The sequence below is a fragment of the Pongo pygmaeus genome, chromosome 13, assembly GCF_028885625.2.
Source record: "Pongo pygmaeus isolate AG05252 chromosome 13, NHGRI_mPonPyg2-v2.0_pri, whole genome shotgun sequence".
Lineage (NCBI taxonomy): Eukaryota > Metazoa > Chordata > Mammalia > Primates > Hominidae > Pongo > Pongo pygmaeus.
Window position 1 is genome coordinate 30,625,074 of NC_072386.2, and position 26,616 is coordinate 30,651,689.

General features: G+C 38.7%; 1 long non-coding RNA gene across 1 annotated transcript; it reads left to right on the forward strand.

Annotated features, from left to right (window-relative positions):
- Positions 1–2,529: 2,529 nt before the first annotated feature.
- Positions 2,530–23,011, forward strand: LOC129044137 (uncharacterized). Its single transcript, XR_008504616.1, has 4 exons — positions 2,530–2,660; positions 18,438–18,593; positions 18,806–18,942; positions 22,895–23,011. It is a non-coding gene; the product is annotated as an uncharacterized LOC129044137 (long non-coding RNA).
- The last annotated feature ends 3,605 nt before the right edge of the window (positions 23,012–26,616 follow it).

Genomic DNA, 26,616 nt, shown 5'->3' on the forward strand with positions numbered 1-26,616 from the left:
TGCCACTGCCCCACAGTACTTTACATCTCAACAAGAAGAAAAAGAAGGTAATTTTTTTTTCTGGAAAGAGTAGGTTGTGGGTGACCTATCTGAGTTCACTGGCCCACTGAACAGTGATTAACATTTAAAATGTATGCAAACTAGACTTCTAATTAAAGCCCAATAATGTAGGACTTTGAACCTATTCACTGACTTTGGAAATAATCATAGATGCTGGCTGCTTATCATGAAAAAGTCATTATGGTAAATGACCAACTCCCTCACCTTCTTTCCACCAACTGCAAAAGTGATTCTCCATTGCAAAGATTTGCAAATGGTGCATGTTGCAGTCACATGTCTCCTGGTAGCTGTAATTGTTATGCAAATTTTCTTGGCTCAGGAATAATAACATTTACAGAGCTCCTGTTATATGTGAATTTGCAAGCATGAACTGAATTCAGGGTGGGTAGACACTGGTGTTGATCTGAGAGTTCGTCAAGAACTCTCAACGGCAGTTTGGATGTGGCAGCGAAAAAGGGGAGTGACCCTTCCTCCCATTCTTTATTCTTCCTCCTTTGCTTTGCTGACTGTTTGTGGGAAAGGGGATATGAAGTGCAGAGAGGGAATAAAAAAAAGTAATGGAATCCAAAATAGGTCAGAGGACAGAAATATTCAGGAACCAAATACTAGTTGCAGTATTAATTAAAGTCAGTTTGTCAAAAGCAGAGCATCCAGATAACAAAGACAGCCTCAGTGGAGAAAAAAGGGAAATGTGAGAATGAACATTTATTGTGCCCCTGGTAAGTGCCAGAGACTCTTGTATATAGGCTACATATTTTATCATTGACCCATATAATAGCCTGATAAAACAGGTTGTATTTTCTTACAGGTGAGGAGCCTGAGGTTCCCAGGGGTTTGTGTACATGAGGAAGGTTCTCACATCTCAGAGCTAAATTTCAACTCTAAATATATCTGATTTGAAAACTTTCCCATCTCCAAGTTTCCTTTCAAAATTACTCCAAAATGTACCCATTGAAATGAACTTCCAGGAAACATGATTTCAGAGCAGTAGTTTCTTTACCTTATTTCCCTGGCCTTCAGTGACACAGAGATGACGTGGCTAAAATGGCTGTTTATTGCCTAAGCAGCTGCTGACATGACCAGCACACCATGGTCCTGGAATCGAATGCAATGGAATATATAGCTACAAAAGGGGTCTGAGAGCTCTTCAGTGTGGTTCCTCAAGACCTCTCACTGTGTTCTGTGGGTAATTTAATGTCTACTAAGGAAATACTGAAATGTGCCAGCAAATGATCATTTTTACCTTTGGGAAATCACTCATTTGATGGGGACATTTAAGGAATTTATGTTATTCTTTGAAGACTTACAAACAGAAAAAAAGTGATTATGAGCTATGGGAGAAGAAAATTTCCCCTCTTCTCTTGTCCATTTCTCTGGTCTGGCAGTCTTTCCCAAATATTTGTGAGATACAGGACAAGGATAGAAATAGAGGCCCAGATGTTGTGTAGGCTATACATTTAGGCTACACAAATAATTACCCTCTATCTCTCCATCTCAGGACTAGGGCTGTGTACTCTGGTGGTGTAGTTTGTACTCTGGAGGACAGACCTGGGAAGGAAAATCATACAGGGCCTAGAATTAATTTGAAGGCAATATGGGGAAGGGATTTTAGGATACCTGGAACACAGAGGTTGGTTAATAGAGGGGAGTAAGGGTTCTGGGTTGACATGTCCTATTGGCCACACAAACTTCTCACCCCAGGCAAAGCTCTGTGGCTGGAGGAAGATGACAGAGTGGTGGCTTTTAAGCACAGGACCCAGGGCATGGTTGGAAGCATGCACAGACACACACATATAGACACATGCTTGATCAAACCGCAGATCACCTGTAATTTTTCCTCTGGGGTAACTTGACAGAGCAGAGACTTCGTTCTATATTTTTTCTAGCTCTCACCATAGTGATGATTCCTTTTCAAGATGGTATAATTTAAGTAAAATAAATATTCTTTATTTTTCTTCCAACTTTTATTTTAGGTTGGAGGGTATATGTGCAGGTTTGTTACATGGGTAAACTGCATGTGGCTGAGGTTTGGTATAATTGTTTTCATCACCCAGGTAGTGAGCCTAGGGACCCAGCAGGGAGCTTTTTGATCTTCATCCTCTTCCCATCCTTTACACTCAAGTAGGTTCTAGTGTCTATTGTTCCCTTGTTTGTATTCATGCATACTCAAATGTTTAGCTCCCACTTATAAGTGAGAATATGTGGTATTTGTTTTTCTGTTCCTGCATTATTTCACTTAGGACAACGGCATCCAACTACATCCATGTTGCTGTGAAAGACATGATTTTGTTCCTTTTTGTAGCGGCATAGTATTCCATGGTGTATATGTACCATATTTTCTTTATTCTATCCACCATTGATGGGCATCTAGGTTGATTCCATGCCGTTGCTATTGTGAAAAGTGCTGCAGTGAACATACACATGTATGTGTCTTTTTCTTTTGTTTTGTCTTTTTTGACACAGGGTTTCACTTTGTTACCAGGCTGGAGGGCAGTGGCGTGATCTTAGCTCACTACAGCCTTGACCTTCTGGACTCAAGTGATCCTCCCACCTCTGCCTCCCAAGTAGCTGGAACTACAGGCACATGCCACTGTGCCCAGGTAATTTTTTATTTTATTAATTATTATTATTTTTTTAATAGAGACTGGGTTTTACCTAGTTGCCCAGGCTGATAGCATGCATTTGTCTTTATGGTAGAATGAATAGACTATTATTTTGGGTACATACCCAGTAATGGTATTGCTGGGTTTAATAATAGTTCTGTTTTAAATTCTTTGAGAAATCTCCAAACTACTTTCACAGGGGCTGAACTAATTTATATTCCCACCAGCAGTGTATAAGCGTTCCCTTTTCTCTGCAACTTCACCAACATCTATTTTTTGACTTTTTAATAATAGCTATTCTCACTGGTGTGAGATGTATCTCATTGTGGTTTTGATTTGCATTTCTCTAATGATTGGTGATGTTGGGGATTTTTTCATATGCTTGTTGGCCATGTGTATGTCTTCTTTTGAAAAGTGTCTATTCATGTTGTTTGCCCATTTTTAATGAGGTTGTTTGTTTTTTGCTTGTTGATTTGTTTAATTTCTTTATATATTCTGGATATTAGACATTTGTTGGATGCATAGTTTGAAAATATTTTCTCCCCTTCTGTAGGGTGTCTGTTTACTCTTTTGATAGTTTCTTTTGTTGTGCAGAAGCTCTTCAGGTTAATTAGTTCCCATTTGTCAATTTTGTTTTTGTTGCAATTGCTTTTGGAGTCTTCATCATGAAATATTTGCCAAGGCATATGTCCAGAATGGCATTTCCTAGGTTTTCCTCCAGGGTTGGTCTGCCTTGTCTCGCCCCTCCTCTCCTTTCCTCTGCTTTCTGTCCTTTCCTTTTTCAATTTTAGGTTTTACATGTAAGTCTTTAATCCATCTCGAGTTGATTGTTGTATATGGTGAAGGGAAGGGGTCCAGTTTCTTTCTTTTGCATATGGCTAGTCATTTATCCCTGCACCACTTATTGAATAGGGAATCCTTTCCCTATTGCTGGTTTTTGTCAGCTTTGTTGAAGATCAGATGGTTGTAGGTGTGCAGCCTTACTTCTGGGCTTTCTATTCTGTTCCATTGGCTTGTATGTCTGTCTTTGTATCAGTACAATACTGTTTTGATTTCTGCAGCCTTGTATCACAGTTTGAAGTTGGATAGTGTGATGCCTCCAGCTTTGTTCTTTTTTTTTTTTTGCTTATGATTGCTTTGGCTATTTGGCTTTTTTTTTGTTTCATATCAATTTTAGAGTAGTTTTTTCTTAGTCTATGAAAAATGACATTGGTAGTTTGATAGGTATAGCACTGAATTTGTAAACTGCTTTGGGCAGTATGGCCATTTTAACAATACTAATTCTCCTATCCATGAGTAGGAAATATTTTTCTATTTGTTTGTGTGTCATTTCTGACTTCTTTGAGCAATGTTTTATAATTCTCGTTGAAGAGATCTTTCACCTTCCTGGTTAGCTGTATTCTTAGGTATTTTATTCTGTTTGTGGCCATTATGAATGGGATTGTGTTACTGATTTGGTTCTCAGCTTGGATGTTTTTGTTTATAGAAATGCTACTGATTTTTATACATTGATTTTATATCCCGAAACATTATTAAACTTGTCTATCAGTTATAGGAGCCTTTGGACAGAGACTAAGGGGTTACAGAGTCATATTGTTTGCTAAGACAGATAGTCTGACTTCCTCTCCTTTTATTTGGATGCCTTTTATTTCTTTTTCTTCCCTGATTGCTCTGGTTAACACTTCTAGTACTATGTTGTATAGGAATGGTGAGAGTGGGCATCCTTGTCTTATTCCAGTTCTCAAGGAAAATACTTCTAGCTTTTGACCATTTAGTATGATGTTGGCTGTGTGTTTGCCATAGATGGCTCTTATTAGTTTGAGGTATGCTTTTTTGATGCCTAGTTTGTTGAGGGTTTTTAACATGAAGGGATGTTGAATTTCATCAAAAGCCTTTTCTGTGTGTATTAAGATGATCAAGTGGTTTTTGTTTTTAGTTCTGTTTATGTTATAAATCACATTTATTGATTTGCATATGTTGAACCCATCTTGCATCCCAGAAATGAAACCTACTAGATTGTCGGGGATTATCTTTTTGATGTGCTGTTGGATTTTGTTTGCTAGTATTTTGTTGAGGACTTCTGCATCTATGTTCATTGGTGATATTGGCCTGAAAATTTTTTTAATTTTTAAATTTAAAAAAAAATTTTTTTTTTTTTAAATTTTGCCTCTGCCAGGTTTTGGTATCAGAAATATACTGTCCTCATAGAATGAGTTAGAGGTGAGTCCTTCCTCTTTGATTTTTTATGATGATTTTGGTAGGATTGGTACCAGCTCTTTTTTATATGTCTGGTAGAATTTGACTATGAATCTGTCTGGTCTAGGGTTATTTCTGGTTGGTAAGTTTTTTATTACTGATTCGATTTTGGGACTTGTTGGCCTGTTCAGGTATTCAATTTCTTCCTGGTTCAATCTTGGGAGGTTGTTTGTTGTGAGGAATTTATCCATTTCTTCTAGGTTTTCTAATTTGTGTGCATAGAGGTGTTCATAATAGTCTTTGAAACTTTTTTGTATTTCTGTGGGGTTGGTAGTAATGTCCCCTTTGACATTTCTGGTTGTGTTTATTTGGCTTTCTTTCTTTTTTTCTTATTAGCCTAGCTTGTGGTTTATCAATATTATGTATTCTTGAAAAAAAAAACCAAGTTTTAGCTTCACTGATTTTTGTATGGCTTTTCATGCCTCAATTTCATTCACTTCAGCTCTGATTTTGGTTATTAACTCTGTTCTGCTAGCTTTGGAGCTAGTTTGCTCTTGTTTACCTAGTTCCTCTAGGTGTGATGTTAGGTTGTTAATTTAAGATATTTCTACTTCTTTGATGTAGGCATTTGGTGTTGTAAACTTTCCTCTTAACCCTGCTTCAGCTACGTACCAGAAACTCTAGTATGTTGTATCTTTGTTTTCCTTAGTTTCAAAGAATTTCTTGATTTCTGCCTTAATTTTGTTGTTTACCAAAAAGCCGTTCAGGAGCAAGCTGTTTAATGTCCATGTAATTGTATATAGTTTTTCTTTTCTTTTCTTTTTTTTTGAGACAGAGTCTCACTCTGTTACCAAGGCTGGAGTGCAACGGCTTGATCATAGCTCACTGCAGCCTCAACTTCCCCAGGCTCAGATGGTCCTCCTGCCTCAAATTCCTGAGTAGCTGGAACCACAGGCATGTGCCACCAAGCCCAGCTAATTTTTGTATTTTTTTGTAGAGATGAGATTTCACCATGTTATCAGGCTGGTGTCAAACTCCTGGTTCAAGTGATCCTCCCTCCTTGGCCTTTCCAAGTGCTGGGATTACAGACATGAGCCACCACAAATGGCTACTAATCATATGGTTTTGAGAGATCTTCCTGGTATTGATTTTTATTCTTATTGTGCTGTGGTCTGAGAGTGTGGTTGGTATGATTTCATTCTTTTTAAATTTGCTGAGAATTACTTTATGGCTGAGCATGTGGTTGATCTCAGATTGTGTGCCATGTACAGATAAAAAGAATGTGTAGCCTAGTGGTGTTGGGTGGGATATTCCATAGATGTCTGTTAGGTCCATTTGGTCAGGTATCAAGTTTAGATTCTGAATATCTTTGTTAGTTTTCTGCCTTTATGATCTGTCTAACACTGTCAATGGGGTATCAAAGTCTCTCACTATTATTGTGTAATTATCTACAAACTCATAGGTCTCTAAAAACTTGTTTTACAAATCTGGGTGCCCCAGTGTTGGATGCAAAAATATTAGGATAGTTCAGTCTTCTTGTTGAATCTAACCCTTTATCATTATGTAATGAATGTCCTTCTTTGTTTTTTTCTTTTTGGTTATTGTTGGTTTAAAGTCTGTTTTTTCTGAGATAAGAATAGCAACCCCTGCTCTTTTTTGTTTGCCATATGCTTGATAGATCTTTTTCTGTCTCTTTATTTTGAGCCTATGGGTGTCATTGCATGTGACACGGTCTCTTGAGGACAGCACACAGTGGGTCTTGTTTCTTTATCCAACTTGCTACTCTGTGCCTTTTAAGTAGGGGCATTTAGCCCATTTATGTTCAAGGTTAATATTGATATGTGCAGATTTGATGTTGTCATTGTGTTGTTAGCTAGTTCTTATGTAGCCTTGATTGTATAGTTGCTTTATAGTGTCAGTGAGCTATTTACTTAAGTGTGTTTTTGTGGCAGCAGGGGTTAGTCTTTTGTTTCTGTGTTTAGCACTCTCTTAAGGACTTCTTGTAAGGCAGGTCTGGTGGTAACAAATTCTCTTAGAATTTGCTTGTCTGAAAAGGATTTTATTTCTCCTTTGCTTATGAAGGTTAGTTTGGCTGGACATGAAATTCTTGGTTTGAATTTTTTTTTAAGGATGTTGAATATGGGCCCCTGATTTCTTCTGGCTTATGAGGTTCCTGCTGAAAGGTTCACTGTTAGCCTGACAGGCTTCCCTTTGTAGGTGACCTGGCCCTCCTCTCTAGCTGCCATCAATATTTTTTCTTTTGTGTTGACCTTGGAGAATCTAATGACTAAAATAAATTTTCTATTATCAAGTTGAGATTATAAAGTTTCTGTTTTGTTCATCTTTTGCTGTTTTTCTACATCTGTTTTTCACCTATTAGTCATTTCACTTCTCTATTTAGGGACAAAAGAGGACAAAAAGGTTGGCTTCTTACTTTAGGCTTATGTCATGGAACCTTACATTATAATCCTAATTCTTTAATGTTATAGATTGAATAATATTTTAATATTATGGCTGAATAGAAACAGCTCTGGTCTGCAGCTCCCAGTGAGATCAATGCAGAAGGCAGGTGATTTCTGCATTTCCAACTGAGGTATCTGGCTCATCTCAATGGGACTGGTTAGACAGTAGGTGCAGCCCACGGAGGGCAAGCTGAAGCAGGTTGGGGCATCACCTCACTCGGGAAGCATAAGGGGTTAGGGAACTCCCTCCCCTAGCCAAGGAAAGCCATGAGGGAGTGTGCTGTGAGGAATGGTGCATTTCGGCCCAGATACTACACTTTTCCCATGGTCTTTGCAACCCGCACACCAGGAGATTCCCTTGGGTGCCTATACCACCAGGGCCCTGGGTTTCAAGTACAATACTGGGTGGCTGTTTGGACAGACACTGAGCTAGCTGCAGAAGTTTTTTTTCATACCCCAGTGGTGCCTGGAATGCCAGCGAGAAAGAACTGTTCACTCTCCTGGAAAGGGGGTGCCGTAGCCAGGGAGCCAAGTAGTCTAGTTCAGCGGATACCACCCCCACTCAGCCCAGCAAGCTAAGATCCACTGGCTTGAAATTCTCACTGCCAGCACAGCAGTCTGCAGTCAACCTGGGATGCTCGAGCTTGGTTGGGGGAGGGGCGTCTGCCATTACTGAGACTTGAGTAGGTGGTATTCCCCTCATAGCATAAACAAAGCCTGAGGAAGTTCGAACTGGGCGGAACCCACCACAGCTTGGCAAAGCCTCTGTAGCAAGACTGCCTCTCTAGATTCCTCTTCTCTAGGCGCGGCATCTCTAAAAGAAAAGCAGCAGCCTCAGTCAGGGGCTTATAGATAAAACTCCAATCTCCCTGGGAGAGAGCACCTGGGGGAAGGGGTGGCTGTGGGCACAGCTTCACCAGATTTAAATGTCCCTGACTACTGGCTCTGAAGAGAGCAGCAGATCTCCCAGCACAGGGCTCGAGCTCTGCTAAGGGACAGACTGCCTCCTCAAATGGGTCCCTGATGCCCATGTCTCTTGATGGGCAGACACCTCCCAGCAGGGGTTGACAAGACACCTCATACAGGAGTGCTCTGGCTGGCATCTGGCAGGTGCCCCTCTGGGATGAAGCTTCCAGAGGAAGGAACAGCAGCAATCTTTGCTGTTTTGCAGCCTCCGCTAGTGATAACCAGGCAAACAGGGTCTGGAGTGGACCTCCAGCAAACTCCAGCAGACCTGTAGCAGAGGGGCCTGACTCTTAGAAGGAAAACTAACAAACAGAAAGGAATAGCATCAACATCAACAAAAAGGACGTCTACACAAAAACTCCATCCAAAGGTCACCAACATCAAAGACCAAAGGTAGATAAATCCATGAAGATGACGAAGAACCGGTGCAAAATGGCTAAAAATTCCCAAAACCAGAATGTCTCTTCTCCTCCAAAGGATCACAACTCTTCAGCAGCAAGGGAACAAAACTGGATGGGGAATGAGTTTGATGAATTGACAGAAGTAGGCTTCAGAAGGTGGGTAATAACACACTTCTCTGAGCTAAAGGAGCATTTCTAACCCAATGCAAGGAAGCTAAGAACGTTGATAAAAGGTTAGAGGAATTGCTAACTAGAATAACCAGTTTAGCGAAGAACATAAATGACCTGATGGAGCTGAAAAACACGGCATGAGAACTTCGTGAAATATACACAAGTATCAGTAGGTGAATTGATCAAGCAGAAGAAAGGATATCAGAGATTGAAGGTCAACTTAATGAAATAAAGTGTGAAGACAGGATTCGAGAAAAAAGAATGAAAAGGAACAAACAAAGTCTCCAAGAAATATGGGACTTTGTGAAAAGACCAAACCTATGTTTGATTGGTGTACCTGAAAGTGATGGGGAGAATGGAACCAAGTTGGAAAACACTCTTCAGGATATCATCCAGGAGAACTTCCCCAACCTAGCAAGACAGGCCAACAATCAAATTCAGGAAATACAGAGGACACCACAAAATACTCCTTGAAAAGAGCAACTCCAAGACACATAATAATCAGATTCACCAAGGTTGAAATGAAGGAAAAAGTGTTAAAGGCAGTCAGACAGAAAGGTTGGGTTACCCATAAAGGGAAGCCCATCAGACTAACAGTGAATCTCTCTGCAGAAACCCTACTAGCCAGAAGAGAATGGGGGCCAATATTCAATACTCTTAAAGAAAAGAATTTTCAACTGAGAATTTCATATCTGGCCAAACTAGCTTCATAAGTGAAGGAGAAATAACATCCTTTACAGGCAAGCAAATGCTGAGAGATTTTGTCACCACCAGGCCTACCTTAGAAGAGCTCCTGAAGAAAGCACTAAATATGGAAAGGAAAACCAGTACCAGCCACTGCAAAAACATACCAAATTGTAAAGACCATCAACACTATGAAGAAACTGCATCAACTAACAGGCAAAATAACCAGCTAGCATCCTAATGACAGGATCATATTCACACATAACAATAAGGTGAAATGCCCCAATTAAAAGACACAGATTGGCAAATTAGATAAAGAGTCAAGAGCCATCAGTGTGCTGTATTTAGGAGACCCATCTCACGTGTAAAGACACACTCAGGCTCAAAATAAAGGGAGTTTACCAAAAAAACAGAAAGCAATTAAAAAAAAAAAAAAAAGCAGGGGTTACAATCCTAGTCTCTGATAAAACAGACTTTAGATCAATAAAGACCAAAAAAGACAAAGAAGGGCATTACATAATGGTAAAGGGAGCAATGCAACAAGAAGAGCTCACTATCCTAAATATATATGCACTCAATACAAGAGCACCCAATACAGGAGCACCCAGATTCACAAAGCAAGTTCTTAGAGACCTACAATGAGACTTAGACTCCCAAACAATAATAGTGGAAGACTTTAATACCCCACTGTCAATATTAGACAGATCAATGAGACATAAAATTAACAAGGATATTCAGGACTTGAACTCAGCTCTGGACCAAGTGGACCTAATAGACATCTGCAGAACTCTCCACCTCAAATCAACAGAATATACATTTTTCTCAGCACACTTTGCACTTATTCTAAAATTCACCACATAAGTGGAAGTAAAACACTCCTCAGCAAATGCAAAAGAACAGAAATCATTACAGTCTCTCAGATCACAGTACAATCAAATTAGAACTCAGGATTAAGAAACTCACTAAAAACTGCACAACTACATGGAAACTGAACAACCTACTCCTGAATGACTACTGGGTAAATAATGAAATTAAGGCAGAAATAAATAAGTTCTTTGAAACCAATAAGAACAAAATACAATGTACCAGAATCTCTGGGACACAGCTAAAGCAGTGTTTAGAGGGAAATTTATAGCACTAAATGCCCACAGGAGAAAGCGGGAAAGATCTAAAATCGACACCCTAACGTCACAATGAAAAGAACTAGAGAAATGAGAGCAAAGAAATTCAAAAGCTAGCAGAGGACAAGAAATAACTAAGATCAGAGCAGAACTGAAGGAGATAGAGACATGAAAAGACCTTTGAAAAAATCAATGAATCCAGGAGCTGGGTTTTTGAAAGGATCAACAAAAAAGATAGATCGCTAACCAGACTAATAAAGAAGAAAAGAGAGAATAGACACAATAAAAAATGACAAAGGGGATGTCACCACTGATTCCACATAAATACAAACTACCATCAGAGAATCCTATAAACGTCTCTATGCAAATATACTAGAAAATTTGGAAGAAATGGATAAATTCCTGGACACGTATACCCTCTCAAGACTAAACCAGGAAGAAGTTGAATCCCTGAATAGACCAATTACAAGTTCTGAAATTGAGGCAGTCATTAATAGCCTACCAACCAAAAAAAGCCCAGGACCAGACAGATTCACAGCCAAATTCTACCAGAGGTACAAAGAAGAGCTGGTACCATTCCTTCTGAAACTATTCCAAATGATAGAAAAAGAAGGGCTCCTCCCTAACTCATTTTATGAGGCCAGCGTCATCCTGATACCAAAGCCTGGCAGAGACACAACAAAAAAAGAAAATTTCAGGCCAATATCCCGGATGAACATTGATGTGAAAATCCTCAATAAAACACTGGCAGACTGAATCCAGCAGCACATCAAAAAGTTTATCCACCATGAACAAGTTGGCTTCATCCCTGGGATGCAAGCCGGGTTCAACATATGCAAATCAATAAACATAATTCATCACAGAAACAGCCAATGAAAAAAACCACATGATTACCTCCATAGATGCAGAAAAGGCCTTCGATAAAATTCAACACTCCTTCATGCTAAAAATTCTCAATAAGTTAGGTATTGATGGAACATATCTCAAAATGATAAGAGCTATTTATGACAAACCCACAGCCAATATCATACTGAATGGGCAAAAGGTGGATGCATTCCGTTTGAAAACCAGCACAAGACAAGGATGCCCTCTCTTACCACTCCTATTCAATGTAGTATTGGAAGTTCTGGACAGGGCAATCAGGCAAGAGAAAGATATAAAGGGTATTCAAATAGGACGAGAAGAAGTCAAATTGTTTCTGTTTGCAGATGACATGATTGTATATGTAGAAAACCCCATCATCTCAGCCCAAAATCTCCTTAAGCTGATAAGCAACTTCAGCAAAGTCTCAGGATACAAAATCAATGTGCAAAAATCACAAGCATTCCTATGCACCAATAACAGACAAACAGAGAGTCAAATCATGAGTGAACTCCCATTCACAATTGCTTCTAAGAGAATAAAATACTTAGGAATACAACTCACAAGGGATGTGAAGGTCCTCTTCAAAGAGAACTAAAAATCACTGCTCAAGGAAATAAGAGAGGACACAAAACAAATGGAAAAACATTCCATGCTCATTGATGGGAAGAATCAATATTGTGAAAATGGCCACACTGCCCAAAGTAATTTATAGATTCAATGGAATCTCCATCAAGCTACCACTGACTTTCTTCACAGAATTAGAAAAAACTACTTTAAATTTCATATGGAACCAAAAAAAAGCCTGTATAGCCAAGACAATCCTAAGCAAAAAGAACGAAGCTGGAGGCATTGCACTACCTGACTTCAAACTATACTACAAGGCGACAGTAACCAAAACAGCATGGTACTGGTACTAAAACAGATATATGGACCAATGGAACAGAACAGAGGCCTCAGAAATAGCACCACACATCTACAACCATCTGATCTCTGACAAACCTGACAAAAACAAGCAATGGGGAAACGATTCCCTATTTAATAAATGGTGTTGGGAAAACTGGCTATCCATATGCAGAAAACTGAAACTGGACCCCTTCCTTACACATTATACAAAAATTAACTCAAGATGGATTAAAGACTTAAACGTAAGACCTAAAATGATAAAATCCCTGGAAGAAAACCTAGGCAATACCATTCAGGACATGGGCATGGGCAAAGACTTCATGACTAAAACCAAAAGCAATGGCAACAAAGGCCAAAATTGACAAATGGGATCTAATTAAACTAAACAGCTTCTGCACAGCAAAATTAACTATCATCAGAGTGAACAGGCAACCCACAGAATGGGGGAAATTTTTGCAATTTATCCATCTGACAAAGGGCTAATATCCAGATTCTACAAAGAACTTAAACAAATTTACAAGAAAAAACGCCATCAAAAAGTGGGCAAAGGATATGGACAGACACTTCTCAAAAGAAGACATTTATGTAGCCAATAAACATATGAAAAGAAGCTCATCATTACTGGTCATTAGAGAAATGCAAATCAAAACCGCAATGAGATAGCATCTCTCGCCAGTTAGAATGATCATCATTAAAAAGTGAGGAAACAACAGATGCTGGAGAGGATGTGGAGAAATAGGAATGCTTTAACACTGTTGGTGGGAGTGTAAATTAGTTCAACCATTGTGGAAGACAGTGTGGTGATTCCTCAAGGATCTAGAACCAGCAATACCATTTGATCCAGCAATCCCATTACTGGGTATATACCCAAAGGATTATAAATCATTCTCCTATAAAGACACATGCACATGTATGTTTATTGGGGGCACTGTTCACAATAGCAAACACTTGGAAGCAACCCAAATGCCCATCAATGACAGACTGGATAAAGAAAATGTGGCACATATACACCATGGAATACTATGCAGCCATAAAAAAGGATGAGTTCATGTCCTTTGCAGGGACATGGATGAAGCTGGAAACCATCATTTTCAGCAAACTAGCACAAGAACAGAAAAGCAAACATCACATGTTCTCACTCATAAGTGGGAGTTGAACAATGAGAACACATGGACACAGTGAGGGGAACATCACACACTGAGGCCTGTCGGGGGTTGGGAGGCTAGGGGAGAGAGAGCATTAGGAGAAATACCTAATGTAGATTATGAGTTGATGGGGGCAGAAATCCACGAAGGCACGTGTATACCTATGTAACAAACCTGCACATTCTGCACATGTATCCCAGAACTTCAAGTATAATGATAATAATAATAATAATAAAAGAATAAGGCCCAGACAGGTGGAGAGATGGCAGGATATGCAGAGGAGGTAAAGGCCTGCATTTCTATTTTGTCATTAATTTCTTTTTGTGGAAATAATTACATGACTTCTGCTTTATGGTAGCTGAATTGGTGTATGGCTGAAGGAAACTGTTTAGAAAAATGGATAAGATTCTGGATTATGGAGCATGCTTCTTGGCTTTAATTCCCAGACCTGCCATGTGGCAGCTGGGTGATTGCTGTAGGCTGGAAAAGGAATACTCAGAGATTATTCATGTCCTAATTCCTGGAACCTGTAAATGTTACCTGATATGAAAAAACAATCTTCGCAACATGATTAAGTTAGGGTTCTTGAGATGGGGGAGGTTATTGTGGATTATTAGGTTGGGCTCTAAATGTAATCATATATGTCCTTTTAAGAGGGAGTTGGAAGGAAATTTTGCAGACACACACACACACACACACACACACAGAGGGAGAGAGAGAGAAGGAGAGAGAGAAGATGGCAAAGTGAAGAATGGGGCAGATTTCGAGTTATGCAGCCAGAAACCAAGAAACTCTGGCTGCCACCGGATTCTGTAAGAGGCAAGGAATGGATTCTCTCTGAGAGCTTCTGGAGGAAATATGGCCTTGCTGACACTTTGATTTCAGTCCAGTGATACTGATTTTCCATCCTCCAGAGATGGGACAGCATAAATTTCTGTTGTTTCAGTCACCAAGTTTGTGGTAATTTATCATAGCAGCCATGGACACTGAAGCAGTGATTTTAGGCAAGTTAAAGTACTCCACATTAACTCAGTTTCTTCAGTTGTAAAATGTAAATAATAATATTCTGTAACTCACAAGGTTCTTATGAAGATTACAGTTATATTTATGTATTTCTGATGCAAGATAAATATATGTATATGACTTTAATCCTCACAATAACCCATATGAGATAGATATTCATTTATTTGCACACATGTTAATTATATATGTATGTTTCTCTTGAACATTCTACACACACTCCTGGAGGCAGAGTATTCTAAGGCCCTAGGGACCTGCGGTACCATAAATTGAAGCAACCCAGGTCTGTAAATTACCATATGGAAGAAAGCTATCCATTGCTGGGAACACCTATATGGGATTAACACGAGAATAAATAGAGGTTTACTTCTGTCTATTGTGATAAGCCATTAATTTGATGGCTTATTGTTACAGTAGCTAGCATTATGCAACTAATATAACTACAGAGTTATATATATATGCGCTTGCATAAAGTGAGAAGGTCACCAGCCAGATTTTTTAGACCTTATATCTTGTTTGTAGAGAGTTTGTCGGGGAAAAAATTGTTGATGTGTACCTAACAATTTTAATCTTGAAGTTACCGGAAGAAAATGAGCACTGAATCCATAAAGGCCATTTTCAGAGAGTCACTTTTCTGATTCCAGTTACACTCTAATTAATATCATGAAGCGTTAGCAAATGAAGTAAGGAGCAATTATTAGCTATCAGATTCTGGTTTTGGGAGAGAAATGATGGTATACTGTGCATAATTTTTGCATCATTAAAAATTAAATCCCATAAGCATAATGACTCAAACATCAAGCCCTGACAATATCTGCAGATGATAAACTATGGTATGTAAGAAAGCAATTTACTAGGTAATGATGCAATATTTTCTGTATTTAGACAGAATTTTGCCCAAAAAGGCAAAATGATATTTTATATCAAATTATTTCCAGTCAGAGATTAGCAGAAGAATAACAAAAATTACTTAGTGGTATTCACTTTTATATTCAAGATAATTTAATGAGAAAGGCATACATTTCTTTGGCAAATAGACTCATTGTTGAAGCATACTAACCTTCATGACCCTACTAACTGTGTGAACTTGAGCAATTTTCTCAACCTCACACATTTTCAGTTTCACCACCTGTCAAAATGAGATACTCTGCCTTACCTCATCAAACTTTTGTGCAGATTAAATGAGATAACATAGTTAAAACACTGAACACTGAGTCGAGCACATTGTAGACACATCATAAATGTTAGTTCCTTTCTTCCTTCTTTTTTCCATGTTGTTGAGCTCTCTTCCTGAGGAGAGTACCTAAAATGAGATTCTGTTACTACTGCATAAAACCAAGCTCGCAGGATGAGTCACAGTGGGAGTCAAAAACTCCCGATTAAAATCTCCCAGGAGCTCTTGAAGTCATATCTGTGAGATTTCTGAGCTCCAAGCCAGTTACTGATACCACATACCGCCAGCCTTTATGGAGGTTGCTAAGATTTCCAAGAGGATGGAAGACTTACTGGCATTTGTGTCTCTTCTTTTTTTTTCTGGGAGTTGTCATGATTCCCTCAGTGATGATTTTATGTCTTCAAGAAAATGAAATGTGGCTTATGTATGAGACCACTCAGAGTATTAGGGCATGCACTAATGAGAACAAGATCACGGATTTGATCTTGATCAATTCCAGACCCACAGCACGGCCATCCTAATCTCTCACTGGTCATCACACGAAGGTTTACTCTAGGTCCAAGTTGGGACTAGGAGTGAGACTGTGGCTGGTGACCATTAACTGGTGATGAAATGACTTCTCTTCTTGAATGGAGCTGGTGATTTCCGTTACTCTAATCAACTGATTTGTCCTCTGCATTCCTTGGGTTTCTTCCTATAAATGGGATTAGCCATCTTTGCCTTACTAACATTCTTCCTTGAAAATCCTCAGGCAAACCAAACTACCTGTACCATTCACTCTCATTAATAATGGTGTATCTGGTCCCATGCCTGTCATAGGGCAGTGTCCAATAAGTGCTTGCCCTTCCACTGTGTGAGGAGACATCTTGGTGTAGTGGAAATTGCCCAGGCTTTAAAGCCAGAAATACCCATGTTCCCATCCTCATTCTGTCACTTACTAGCAAGGAGGTCTTAGGTTACTTCCCTGGAACTCGACTTCTTCATCTGCAAGGTGGGGATAATAACACTAAATCTATAAGGTTACCTTTAGGACTAAATAAAATAATATATAAATATTACTCCTTTTCTCATTCTTCTTAGCTCCTAAAATATATCACATAATTATATATGATATTATCAAAATAATATAAAGGAATATGCTGTGGTTTAGTCATGAGGTAATTAATGAACTATTGTAAAGGGTATGCAGAATTTCTCTGTTGCTTCTCAGAAGCTTTATGTATTTCAGAAATTTCCTACATTTTTGTGGTTATTGGAAGTGACCTTTCTTGTTTTCAAGCATCGTACACATGCATATTATGTTTATTTAAAAAACATTTCATCTTTTGATTTGTAAAGGGAGAGGGAGTATGCTATATGTTCAGTCCATCATGTTGAAACTTGAAGTCCTATGCTTGCAAATGTTTTTAGCTTCTTAATTTTCTTATTTTACTTGAATTTCCTCTTAATTAAGAAGGTTGTGCATAGTAGCAGTGTTGGGGCAGTGTGGTGCTGAGAAAGAGTCATGGGTATATTAACATTTTTATTTATACAATGTGAGGTGGAAAGAAAAAGAAAAATTATGCATGAAAGCAGAATGAAAAGAGATTAGAAATAATGAAATAGTTCCCTTCAGACATTCAATATTTGAAAGAAGGCTTAAGGCTTAGGGGTTTCCAAAGAGGTAACAAGATAAAAACAGAGAGAAAAAACATTGGCTTGAAATTCAGGGGATGGAAACATCTTCCCAGTTCTGCCATTCCCACTTGGTCATTTGACCAGCTGGCATCAGGTCTCTGGGCCTTGGTTTCCTTATCTGTAAAATGGTTGTGAAGGAGGGCTGTTACTCAGATGGTTTTAATTGTCTTGTTCATGTCTTGCAACAATTAAAGCAACACCTGATTCATCAAAGCTCTGGGGAATTCCTTGCTGGCAGTTTAAAAATAGAGTTCTGTGGAAAAAAACAAGTGACGAATCCAATATATGAACATGCCATTTTGTTTGAAAAGAGGGAATGAGAGTGAAATGCTAGGAACCAAAGATGCTAGACTATTTTTAGCAGGAATATTAATATAGAAGTAGTAAACTGTGAAACTTTAAGTTTGGCATGACCTAGCCACAAAAAAGGAGATCAATCACACTGAGCAATTAAAAAAAATAATCATATGGAAACAGTGTCCATTTTTAACAGTGACTGCCTCACCACCTTTGTGGTAATAAGGTAGATATAAACAAATTGATTTTTGAGAAAATGAGGCCAACTCACCAAATATTTAATTTATATATATACACACACATGCATACAGCTACAAAAACTATAACTGAATACCAATAACTAAATATGGCTTGTCCATGTGGATACTGTGCCTAAGTGTCTTATCAAACAATGGAACATGCAAGAAAAATTGAAAGTAGAGAGCTTTTTGAGTAAAAGAGGGTTAGACATGAGGACGCTGCCTTATATCTTTGAATATCTTATATCTCTGTGTCTTTGAAGATTTGTTTTTGTATTATACTATTAACGGAAAGAGTAGAACAGAAAGGGGAATATGACCCAAGTTTATTCTTTCTTGCTCAGAGTGAGGAAATAGCAGCTTTCAAAAGGTAAAAGCCGAAGAATTTGAAATAGGTGGAACAAAAAAGATTGATGATTGGAATAAATGGAGATTTCCTTAATTTTTTATTCAGCAGATATTTACCAATGGCCTATTATGAACCGTACCCTAAAAGCTTCACAAAGGAAAAGTGAATGGGCAGAGAGGAATTTGATGTTTCTAAAAGACGTGTGTGACCTGATGTGGAATTAATATACCAATATGTGAAATTTCCAGGAAGTAAGAGAATGTAAGTGGGGAGTGAGGAGTAAAGGTGAGAATGTGTGGTAAATGAGATGGGGGGTGGGGGGAAATGACAGTTCCAGAAAACATATGGGAAGAGAATATGAAATGCAGAAATGTTTTAGATAAAAATGTCACGAGCATTGGCAAAATAATTAGAAGCTGGGCTGCCAGAAAGCAATGGAAAAGAATATGGTTAACATAAAAATGTATTGACAGGCTTGAAGGAGTTATTGTGATGATCACACCTGGAATTAAGGCACCATGGAGGAGCTAACTGGAATGAGACTGCAGAACTACAATGGGCACAATACAGTATATATTGTAATGAAGGAGGAAGCACACATTTATTTTTGGTAAGAAAAGAGCATGACTCTTACTTGCTGTAAACAAGAGAACTTGAACTTACAGAAAGTGAAGAGGAAAGGAACCAACAGTTTTTGGCCATACTGTCTTTAAGCCACTTGACATAGCTCATCTCATTAAGCATAACAGCTCTAGGATATTATACCCATTTTGTATAAGAAAGAAACCAAAGCTCAGAAATTTTAAGTAATTGGCCAAGATCACACAGCTGGTAAGTGGCAGTGCTGGAATTCCAACTCAGGTGCACCTGCTTTAAAAGTAAGCAAGGGTGTAGCAGTCAAGATCAGGCCAGGAGACCAAAACCACACCGATTCATTTTACTGAATCGAATATTAAAAATTGCGTTAAAGGTGTTAATGAACTGAAAATGCAAAAAGTGAACATTAAGATAATCACAGAGGTGGCAGCTTCGGGAAGCAGTGACAAGGCATTGGGTTAGGGGAACAAATGTCTGGGAGGAGGTTGAAATCATCAAACCTAGGAGCTTGGAGGAAAGGCCCCCTGGGGCTGGAACCCAGAACTCTGGGGAAGATGCACTCCTTGCTGGTGCTGGTGTCTACGAGAGCGTGAGTCAAGGCTGTTTGTAATTGCTGGAAAAACTGCAAACTGGAATCAAATCCTGCTGCAGGAGCAAGTTGCCGCTGCCAGGGTGAAGAAACGCTGCTGGGGTGATGCCCACAGCAACATGACGCCGACAGGACGGGGAAGTCCCTTCCACCCTCCGGCTTCCCTTAGTGCCCCCTGTTGGCGGAGTCTAACAAAGCAGCTGGCAAGGTGGTTCTCAGAATTCCTGCCCCATCACAAAGCCCAGCACAGAAGGGGGGGTCAGAAGAGGGATATGTAGCTTGATGATTGGAACAAAGAACAGAAGCTAAGGAAAACAGTTTCATTATCTCCCCCATAACAGTTCAGAAGAGTTTTATGCTTAACAGAAGGAAAGACAGATTTTAATATTGGCTTTGGAGGAAGGGACATGAACAAGTTACATTTCACTGATTTCTGCGAATTCGTGTAAAATTAAAACTACAGAATACATTGGAAAGAAATATAGCTTTAGAATCTCCAAGTGCATACAGAACTGCTTTACTTAGGCGTTACGTAAATACAAACGCATATTAATTACCCTGTTCAGTGAGGTAGAAAAAAGACAATTAATTGTTTAGCTGCTGAAGATTCTTTATTATTAGGACAGAAGGACAATTAGCTTTAAAAGCATTGCTCAGAACATGTATTTTTTTCCCCAAATGTTGCTTTTTTTTTTTCTTCCCGAAACAGAACAAACCAAGCCCTTTCCCACAAGAACTGCATTGTGAAGAAAGCAAATGCTAAGTAGGAATTAGAAAAAAGAAAACATGCCCAAAGCCCATGGGAATGACAATTCCTGGTTAACTGTAAAAAATGGGGAATGTAATTGAGACAGATGACCAGATTTAGGAAAAATAAACCTCACCATTAAAATCTAATTAAATATTTGCATTTCAGCATTAAGTTTCTTCTCAAAAGTTTTGTGAGCAGTGGGGTGACAGTGAAGATTATTGACTATAATTTGCCGAAGTTTTTTAAACTAAATTAGTTTTGTGCAACGTATGGAAGGTTTACTCAGCTGCACTTATCCAGCGGCTGCTTTATTATTCTTTTAAAGTGAATCATTTATAACTGTTCTCAGAGATCTTTTATCAGCCACTTATCTCCTTCAACTGAACTTGTGATGCCAAGGGATAAAATGAATTGCTGGCTAATATTGTGAGAATTAATCAGACCACAACAGCAGGAGAGTAATGACTTACTTACAGTCAGATATTTGCATTTGGCAGTAAAATCACAACAAAAATATAAGGATGTTTAATCTTTTGCTTCGACTGGAGCACGGGAACATGTTGGCAATACAAAAGAAATACAATAATCGTGTGTTTTAATTTTGGGTGTTTACCTAATCTGAGGGATTTATTTATTCTAGGAAGAAAGCTCTTATTTGATGTGAAGATTTTTTTTTTTTTCATTTTGCAGCACCTTAAATTGGTCTTGCTTCCTGAGATTTTTTTTTTTTTTCTGTTAGAGATCTTTGGACAGATGAACTGAGCCTTTTGTCCCTCATCTCACCTTTCTCCAAAATATGCTAGTTCTGTTATCTTTGTTTCCTTTCTGTTCCTTGGCCCCTTGGTAAATTAGAAGAAAGGAGTGGCACAACCAAGACCAAGGGTGGCAACGTTACTGCTGCTATTCTGTTGAAATGATTTCATTCGCTGCTTGTTCTCTTTTCTTAGAGTCTGGCATTTTGAAAAAATAGGATTAGGTTCTTAGTTGCTATAAAAACACTAAAGAAGGTATGCAATGAGAAATTATTTCCTGATTTGAGTCTATAAATCAAATGCTTTGGAGAGCATTTCCTATAATCAGAAGCCACTTTCTTCAATTTATATGTCTGTATCAGTGTGTTAATGGCATCCATTACTGTTTGGTTCTGGTAAGTTGTAGAAAGGTGTCGTCCTCAGTAACTGTATGGTTTTTGGCCTTTTCTGGATACATGCCCATGTATATGTCATATACATATGTTAGTGTGCCTGTTCACACTAACACACATATTTTTTCCCTTTTCAGAAGCCGTGTAGTATCTAAGTGGGAATGCTAAGTAGGAATTAGAAAAGCACATAAACTCAGAGACCTAAGTTTAAATCCCTTTAAAAGGCTATTTTCTGGTCATGTTATTCACCTCTTGGAACTTTATTTTCCTCGTGAATAAAATGAGGAATACAAACCTACCTTGCAGAGTTGTTGTGAGGATTAGAGATTATAAATGAAACGTGCCTGACACTTGCTCAACAAATGATAGTAGTGATTGTTCCTATAATCCACAGATAATCAGCACCTTTGGATTTCTTGCACTTCTTGTGGGTTTCTGGTTAAAGCAAAGAATAAAGACTGTACATTTGCCTGGAGCAGTCCATGGATCGTAGCTTTGGAAAAGTCTAAACTCTGAGTCTACCTTCAGACTGGTAGCTCTAGTCAAGGACAGGGAGCCTGCACACAAAGAATCTTGTGCATCTTGTTTTATAGTCTTTCTGAAGTCTATCTTCCTAATTTCCAGAGCAATTTGCTTTTTCTTCTAAACTTCCCAGGGGCAGAGACTGCGTTTTAGTTTTCTTTATATCACTAGAGCTGATACACAGTAGTTTCTTTTTTTTAAATTTTTTTTTGAGATGGATTCTCACTCTGTCGCCAGGCTGGAGTGCCGTGGCATGATCTTGGCCCACTGCAACCTCTGCCTCCCAGGTTCAAGTGATTCTCCTGCCTCAGCCTTCCTAGTAGCTGGGACTACAGGCGCGTGCCACCACACCCAGCTAATTTTTCATATTTTCAGTAGAGATGGGGTTTCACTATGTTGGCCAGGGTGGTCTGGATCTCTTGACCTCGTGATCCACCTGCCTCAGCCTCCCAAAGTGCTGGGATTACAGATGTGAGCCACCGGACACAGAGTAGGTTCTTAGTAAATGCTGAGTGAAATGAATGACTATACTGAGTTTTTTTTTTTTTTTTAAATCCCAAACTGTCAGTGACATCAGTACTCTTTTTCCAAGATGCCACTCACTTCTACTTTGCTATTTTGCTAAGAAACTGGTTGTTTGACCTTTGATCAGAATTTGATTCGGAATAGGATCTAGGGATGGCAAATGGGTTGCACCTTGTGTACCAACACTATTGGGAGCAGATCTCTATTGGATTGTCATCCAACCTTTAGTTTGAAAGAATGGCAGTCAGTTAGTGGTGGCTGTCACAGACCTGGGAGTGGGGAGAAAATATGTCATGTATTTACTCTCCTTGATAGAGTTACTTCTTTTGCCCATTAGAATTTGAACTCTCTTTGAATGTTTTCCTTGCATTTCATCAGCCTGGCTGGTTGGAGTGGAGGGAGATTGAATCCCTGAATCTCATTCTTTCCTCTAGCACTACTTGAATGTCACTGTTGTAAAGGATGACCCTCTTTATTCACAAGGAGACAACACTGGCTTTAGGATATCTCTTACGGCCAGAGGCTGGGCAAATGTCCTACTATCAGGTCAGTATCTGGTGATGTCTGAGTGGGGATCAAACTTCTTAAAGTCTTCTGTTGAGAGTGAAAAGGAAATGTCCAATGTAACAACAGACAATGACATCACCTTCCATTTTGGCAAAACCTGGACTTAATTTGGAATCCTGATCCAAAATCCTTACTGATGTTAGGGAGGTTATTTCCTTGAGCTCTCATCTTCATTAAAATGGGAATAGAAATATCAGACTTATCATGGGCATAGCAAAGGTACAGAAGGAATTTCTTGTTATAGTGTAATTCGAAGGGATATTATTATTATTATTTTGAGATGGAGTCTCACTCTGTTGCCCAGGCTGGAGTGCAGTGGTGTGATCTTGGCTTACTGCAAGCTCCACCTCCTGGGTTCACGCCATTCTCCTGCCTCAGCCTCCCAAGTAGCTGGGACTACAGGCGCCCGCTACCACACCTGGCTAATTTTTTGTATTTTTTTAGTAGAGATGGGCTTTCACCATGTTAGCCAGGGTGGTCTCGATCTCCTGACCTCGTGATCTGCCTGCCTCGGCCTCCCGAAGTGCTGGGATTACAGGCATTAGCCACTGAGCCTGGCCAGGATATTATTATTATTGAAACTAGGTTAATCTTTTAAAATACAAATGATTCATGTTGTAAACAATTCCAACAATACAAACAAAGGAAGAAGAAATCAACTCAAATCACACCACTCAGAAATGACGAGGCATAACATTGTGATATGCATCTTCCAGAAATCTCTCTTCAGGATAAATCATAAGATACCAACAAACTTAGTGATTTATTTTATTCAACTGAACAATACGTTCATAGATATCTTTCTATGCCAGTGAATTTTAATCTACATAGTATTTCTTTTTAACTTTTCATTATGGAAAATTTCAAACATACAAAAACATTCAAAATATTATATAATCCCGCCATGGATCTATTATCTAATTTTGTTTCATTTATATCTCTCTTTCACTCCTCACCTCATCACTGGATCATTTTTAAACAAATCCCAGACATTGTATCTGTATTAGTTTCCTAGGGCCATTGTAACAAACTGTCACAAACAGAGTGTCTTAAAACAACCAGAAGTTTATTCTCTCACAACCAGGAGGCCAAAAATCTGAAATCAAGGTTTTGATGGGTTGGTTCTTCTGGAGGCCTTGAAGGAAAACCTGTTCCATTCCACTCTCCTGGCTTCCTGTGATATTGACCATCCTCAGTGTTTCTTGGCTTGTGGCTATGTCGCTCCAATCTCTGCCTCCATCCACATGGGCTTCTTCCCTGCGTGTGTCTTTGTGTTTCTGTGTCCTCTCCTTTGTTTTTAATAAGGACACCAGTCATTGGATTTACAGCCCACCCTAAATCCAGGATGATTTCATCTTGAGATCCTTAATTACATCAGAAAATATCCTATTTCTAAAGAGGATCACATTCTGAGGTTTCAGGTAAATATGAATATTGGGGGGACACTCTTCTACACACCTATATCTCAAAAGTAATGTTTTATTGTCTGAATATTCCACAGTTTTTAACCTATCATGCTGATGACAGTACTGGTTGTTTCCGGTTTTTTAATGAAGCATACATCTTTTCACTCTTGGGTAAGATGGCTGAGTCAAAAGGATTTACATTTTCCATTCTGATACACATTGACGAACTATTTACTGGAAGAAGCATACTAATCTGCACCCCCAAAAGTACACCAACGCTGGATTTTGTCCATTTCATCCATTTGGTAAATGGGAAATATTTTTATTTTTATTTTTTTTTCACTTTTAAATGAGTGGGGGGGTGACTTTTTTTTTTTTTTTTTTTTAAAGAAAGAATATGTAACAGTGGTGGAAATGAGAGAGAAGAACAGCTAGGAACGCTTGAATGCTGAGGCTCAAAAGTGATTCAGATCAAATCATTTCCACCACTTGTATCAAGAAGTTCAGGGGAAAAGCAATAGAGAAATGCTATTAATCTTCTATATGTAGGGTATATACATTACACGGTGGGATGCTTATAGTAGAAAATGAATGCCCTGCAGATCAAGGAAATAACCTCTTTAAGTTTCTGTGGACAATTGTAACAAAATGTTCAATCTAGAGGAATTATTGCCCATTGGAGGTCACTTCTTTAACCAAGGGGCAATACATATTTCACAGCCAGGTTGTACATTAAATTTTTGTTCATTTTGAAAAAAGAAAAAGTCATTCTAGGTATTCTCCTATCATCACTCGGACCTATCAAGTGAGCTAACAGAATTATAGGGCGTGGCCAATTCTCTGGCTAAAGGTCAAAGGACCTTGGGGACTAGAATCATCAAAAAGGATAGTTGAAGACTTTAACAAAGTCATGCTTTATCCCATATTTTACTTTACTTCCGTTAATAATTTAGATTTAAATATATAAATTTTTTGTTTTTTAGTTACCAAAGTAATGCATGTTCATTTATAATATTTAAATGTTTGAGGTACTACATAGAGTAGAAAGTGAATGCCCCCTCATGTCACCCTGTGGTAGATAATTTGGAATGAATATACATTCCCAGGTTTTTTCTATACACAAACATAATAATTATTATTAGTTTTTACAAAACTGAGCTCATGTTGCCCTGCAATTTTCTTTTTCCACTTATTCATACACCTTGCACATTTTTATCATGGGAGTATATGTAGATCTATTTCATTTTAACAGCTGCAGTGTATACCACTAGAGGGATACATCATTTCCCTACAGATTTGGTTTGTTGCTGATTTTTCACTCCTGCAAACAGTGCTTCACACTATTTGTGTAGAATTGCACATTTTTTGCAGGTATTTCCATAGGATCCATTCTTAGATGAACAATTGCTGAATTCTTTTCACTTAACATGGGAGCTAAACATTGGGTACTCCTGGACATAAAGATGGCAACAGTAGACACTGAGGACTACTAGAGGGGGAAGGGAGAAAGGGGGGCAAGGGTTGAAAAACCAGGTCAGTACCTGGGTAACTGGATCATTTGTACCCCAAACCTCAGCATCATACAATATGCCCAGGTAACAAACTTGCATGTGTTCCCCCGAATCTAAAATGAAAGTTGAAAAAGAAAGAAAACCCAAATGTGCGGCAAATTTTTTTTAAAAAAGCAAAATAACAATGCAACAATAAAAAATAACGTAAATTTAAAAAATAGTGATGGATACTTTACACATCGATAGATTTTGTCAATTTATCTCCCTTCCTCCCTCCTCACAAGAAAGGTTGGTCCAGCATCTGTTCCCACTAATGATGCATTCAAATCCCTGATATTTCCTTTTTTTTTTTTTTTTTAAATTGGGCACTGTCTTGATTACATGAAACCAAGGCTTCTAAAGTTCACCAAAGACTTCAACTTTCTCTCTAGGAGACAATTTTTGAGTCCATGTCATTCCTCCTTGGCCAAGAGTCAGACTGGTCTGATAGATGCCCCATGAGACAGAGCACCCAAGACATCCATCTGACCACCTGGAGGATTTAGGGACATTCCTGTTACCGGAATGGTCAGTGCTGGATCAAAAGCCTAAGAGCAGTCCTTAATTTTGTACTCTTGGGCTCCTGGAAGGCAGCAGAAATACTGTTCACCTAATAGGCTGTGTAATAATGAT